This window comes from Meles meles, chromosome 16 (genome assembly GCF_922984935.1).
Source record: "Meles meles chromosome 16, mMelMel3.1 paternal haplotype, whole genome shotgun sequence".
NCBI classification, from domain to species: Eukaryota; Metazoa; Chordata; class Mammalia; order Carnivora; family Mustelidae; genus Meles; species Meles meles.
Window position 1 is genome coordinate 45,769,800 of NC_060081.1, and position 5,275 is coordinate 45,775,074.

Here is a 5,275-nt window from a genome sequence, read left to right on the forward strand (position 1 = left end):
ACAGAGAACCCTTTGTCCACATGTATGTCTCAAACAAAGTTTACTTTCAAACATGCTTTCCACTATAAGGTATGGGAATGGGCCCCACTAGCGCTGCAAATATAAAAATATAGGAGGAAATGGCCTCTGTCCAGGACCTACCTGACATGCATGAGCTCACTGATCCAATTCCTATCACAATTAAAATAATTTTTTATTGTGGGAATTTTTAAACCTACGCAAATATAGATTGTACAGTGAAACCCACGTATGCCTCAGTCAGGTCAATGATTATCACCATTCCCCTCAATTTTCAGTTTGGTGGTAATTCTACAATAGCCTCAAATCGAATGCTTCTCTTGACTGATGGCAATGGGTTTCTTCTTAGTTTGAACTTGCTTTTATTTTACTTTATTTTTCTTTACTTATCTTACTACCTGAATGAGATTCATCCTTCTTTGTGTCATCCCAAATGATGGGATGCACAGATAAATAAATGCATTCAACCCATATAGGGGTTTTCGCAGCATTCATGTTTGGCCACTTTTCTCCCTTGATTATTGCACAACTGTTTCCATTGTTAACCAGAAAGGAAAATGCTTCTTGGAAGAAATTGGAAAGATGACATCAATTTAACACTGCCTTTTGGGGTTAGCACAAAACGACAGGACAGCAGGAAGCAGTTAAAAAGCTTCCCTTGACAAGAGAAACTAAATGATTCTGAGAGCTGCTCCCAATCAGGCATGGTATTGACAGGAGACGCACTCTGATAATGACCTATGAATGACTGCATTCTGGACGCATGCAGCAATTTGTTTTTCCAACCAGGACATCTTAGGGGGAGTTTGGGAAGACTGCACAACCCGTGTGTAAATGGCAGACAAAATGCAAAACCTGACCACTGGCACATTTTATTTAGGAGGTAAGGAGCCACTTGTCTTTTCTTGTCCATGGGTCAGGGATCAGGTGTCTGGTGTGGTTCACCTCTTTGTTCCCACCCATTTTCATTACTGTGACAACATGGCACCTCGGGGCTCTTCCACCAGCCTCGTCCCTACCTACTCTCCCACCTCTTGTGAAGTGGTCTTTTAGCTGGGAGAGGTGAAGGCAGTTCTGGAAGAGAACATTCCCTTGCCTTTTAACATCTTCAGCAATGAATGTGGTGATGGTGGGCAGGAAACGGGATGGATTGTTCACATTCAAAAGCTATAGCTAGAATCCAGGGAGCAGCAAGGAATGAGGCCAGTGAGACAAGAAGGGTAGGAAAGGAAGGAGGAATGCATGCAAGCCTAGAGCACCTACCCACATGGGGCAGACTTCACCCAGCCTGTGTGTGCAGGCAGGGGGCATAGCATGCCACCATGTGACAGGACTCCCATTCACACTGAATGTTACCTCTTGCCCAAATTATGCCTACGGTCATGGAATTTTTATAAGGGGTAACAATACCCTTTATGGGTGGATATGAAAATATTTAAAGCTTATCACAATTGTCCTATTTCAGCAATTCTTTATAGAAGGTAAGTAAATGCTGGAAGCCTGAACAAATGGAATGGCATGAGCTGCTTCTCTCCTGCTTTCTGATAAACCTATTTGGCAAGTAAGTCTGAAATCTGGGGAGGGAGTGGACGGATTCAGCAAATCTTTCAGCAGTCAAGATTCTGAGTGGTCACTAGTGGTAACCAAGCATGCCGCCTCAGTATGGAAGGATCTGGGACACTCCGGTAGTTAAAACTTTCTGTACTGTGGAACAGACACAGAGACAAAGTGGCCAGGGCTTTCCTCCAGGAGCACTAGTGAGGAAGACATTCTTCAGAGAAGAAAGGAATGGAAGTGGCATCGGGGCATTGGTCATATTCCCCCGAAGACCAGTGGCAGCAAACAGCTGACTTACAAATGTGCACGTGAGGTGACAGGGCAGTGCTGGGAAGGTCACGTAAGCAACTTGTTCCATTGATGAGGCCTTGGCGATATGGTCACAATGTACAGAGAGATTAAGCAAGCCCTTGGCAAACAGATATTAGAGGAGTATAAATGATATGCCCAACCTTCTGGCTGGTGGACTCGCCCTCAACTGTCCTACCTGCTGAACGTTCCCAGATCAAACACTGCGGGTAGGTCCCAGGTCCGGAATTCCCAAAGAGATGAGAAATGGGGAGAGGGGCTCCAGGTAGAAAAGCGGGGTAGACTTCCTGCTTACCTGAGACCTCATCTTTTCTTCGTGTTCCATCTGAACCTCTTTCTCGTCCCTCCTGGCCCCAAGGGATGGCTAAACTGTTGTATCAACCTACAACTTCACTTTCCTTCCTGACCCTCTGACGGCCGACACAGTCTCTCCCCATCTTCCTGTACCTCGAAGAAGCCCATGGACCATGTGAAATTTCCTAAGAGTGCTGCAGTTAATGATAATGAAGAAACACACAAGGGAAATGCTCCTTCCTATCCATCTCCACTGTCTACTCCTGCTTTACTAGGGCCTGGTGTTCTGAGTTAAATTGTACAGCAATGCTAATGGGGAGGTATATGAGAGTAGAAGTGACTTAGGAGACAATATCACATCTAACGAGTTGTCCAGTACTCCAAGTGAAGGCTCAGGTTTGAGGAGCTAAATCTAGGGGGTGAGAAGATATTGTTGTGCCTGGAGGATTGGGACCAAGAAGCAACTTGTTATCAGAACCAACCAACTATGTAGTAAGGACATTTGCCAAATGGATATTGGGAATTTTATGCTATGAGTATGAGAAAGATTCCTCCTCCTCTCCCCTATAAAATCTTCGTGTTAATTAATGCTTTGGGGGCTTGCAGATTCTTTGTGGGTAACTTCGAGGGGCACTGACTCTGGGGTCCAGGTTACAAAGGAGCAACAGTGTCTACACTACACATGGGCACCTCCAACACTGATGACATGACTGGCCCAATACAATACTCTTCTTTTTTTTTTTTTTTTTTCCATTTTATTTATTTTTTCAGCGTAACAGTATTCATTCTTTTTGCACAACACCCAGTGCTCCATGCAAAACGTGCCCTCCCCATTACCCACCACCTGTTCCCCCAACCTCCCACCCTTGACCCTTCAAAACCCTCAGGTTGCCCCAACCTCCCACCCCTGACCCTTCAAAACCCTCAGGTTGTTTTTCAGAGTCCATAGTCTCTTATGGTTCGCCTCCCCTCCCCAATGTCCATAGCCCGCTCCCCCTCTCCCAATCCCACCTCCCCCCAGGAACAAAAATATGGAACGCTTCACGAATTTGCGTGTCATCCTTGCGCAGGGGCCATGCTAATCTTCTCTGTATCGTTCCAATTTTAGTATATGTGCTGCCGAAGCGAGCACACAATACTCTTCTTTTTTATCCACGTCCCTTCCTATGTGACTTTGAAGCTCTTCTCAGTAAAGAGGTAGAATCTAATTGACCACCACTTGCTTCTGGGTGGTCTTGGGACCGCTTCTGGCCAACAGAATGCAGAAGTGATGGGGCACAAGTTCTGAGCCCAAACCTCAAGAGGCCAGGCATGGTTCTTCCCGTTGCAGGTGATTTTCTTGTGCCCTGGACACTGCCATGAAACTACACCCAGACTAGCTTGCTAGAGGATGAAAGACCATCAGATCAACATTGCCACAGTGAAAGGCAGCCAATAGCCACAAGTGAGTGAGCCCAATCCAGTATGCAGAGCTGCCAAGACAACCCACAGCTGTTCTTAGGCACCACTGCCTAAATGTATTGATGTGTGCTCCTGAGTTTTTGTATTTGTTAAGCATTACCGGAACAATGGGAACCTGCCACAAAGGTCAGAAAAGAACTGAGATTGGGGGCAATCAAAGAGCCTGGCTAGGAGTGTCCACCTGGGAGAGGAGACCCTGCAGGTTGAATGCATAGGCCAGCACATGTCTGAAGGAAGTGAAATGGTTACAGAGATGGGACTCAGAACTGGGATCCCAAACACATCCAGGCACCAAGACCGGTTAATAAAGGTGATCAGAACACTGGCAGGTGACATGGTCAACTGGATCGGAGTTGGGACCAGAACACCACTGAACAAAATGGATCTCTGGGCTTTCCAGGTGCAGACAGAGGGCTGGGGGGACACAGGGAGGCTGATGAGAACAAGAATAACAAACAGAGGTCAGGGTCAAGAAGTCAGAGAATCAGAATCCTTGGTTTAACTCATCCACTAATTCTGACCCTGGTTTTGCTTGGGGCCAGTTCCAAGCTTCATGGGTTCAGGCATAAGCATGAGACCGATTTCCGAGAATGCAAGTTGCCAGGATCGCCAGCAAGGACCAAGGTGCTGAAGCTAGGTATCCACGAGGGTGTGAGGAAAGGTTCCAGGAGGCGTGTCTATACCAGGGATTCCCAACCTATCATGTGAATCAGGGTCTCCACACACCTGCCTTGAGCTTCAGATAGAAGTGGCCCCAGAATGAGAATCTCGGGTGTGAGGATCCTAATGGCTTATTTTGCAAAACAGAGAATCCAGCCTTGAACAAGGGATGTGAAATTAGATGATGTCAAGGCCCTTGTCCATGGAGGCTGTAGCTTTGGCTCAGGAGGTGAGTCTGCAGAGGGGAAGGCAGTGGAAGGGAGCCGAAGAGCCAGCAAGAACAAGTAAACTCAGAGCTGCCAGGGCTTGGGGGACACCTGTGCTTACTTCAATAAAGACAATTAGCCCTTCAATTGCCCCCTGGGATGTTCACATCCCTCAAAACAAGGTCAAACCTCCTTTCAACATACAACAAATAATGTCAATACTTAAACTGATTTCAATTCCCAAACATCTGGAAAAGCGGTGATACCCAAAATTGTCTAAGACTGTCAGCCGAGAATAAAGAGCTTATTTTTGACTCTAGCAGAACCCGTACAGGGGTATTTTTTCTTTTACCTGCAGCTAGACTCCTATTGGAAAATGTCTTCAAAGGGTGTCAAACACATGTGTAATGTACTCACAGTCAGCTTTTACAGACGAGTTTTCTGAGGACTCCTATCCAAGGGGCTAGAATCCACCACATTATTTATCTTTCATTTTCATGACCAAACAGAAATACTTACAAGAAATCTGGTTAAACTAAGAGAGAATTCCTCAATAATACAACTCCTTGTAAACTCTATATGTTCCTTAGGTCTTGACTAGTGACTTAAAAGAGCAGTGACAATGTGATGCTTTTGAATTGTCTGCACTGGCGACTTGTTAAGTCTGTGTCAACTGCAAGTAAGCTTGTTCTCATAAGGGCATAGATGAGGAAGATGACATAAACTTAATTTGTGGCCTTTTGCATTTGGTTTTACTTAACACTTACATG

At 45.7% G+C, this 5,275-nt stretch overlaps 1 non-coding gene across 1 annotated transcript; it reads right to left on the reverse strand.

Annotated features, from left to right (window-relative positions):
* Window positions 1-3,203: 3,203 nt before the first annotated feature.
* LOC123927319 lies at window positions 3,204-3,310 on the reverse strand. Its single transcript, XR_006815405.1, has one exon. It is a non-coding gene; the product is annotated as a U6 spliceosomal RNA (small nuclear RNA).
* Between the last annotated feature and the right edge of the window lie 1,965 nt (window positions 3,311-5,275).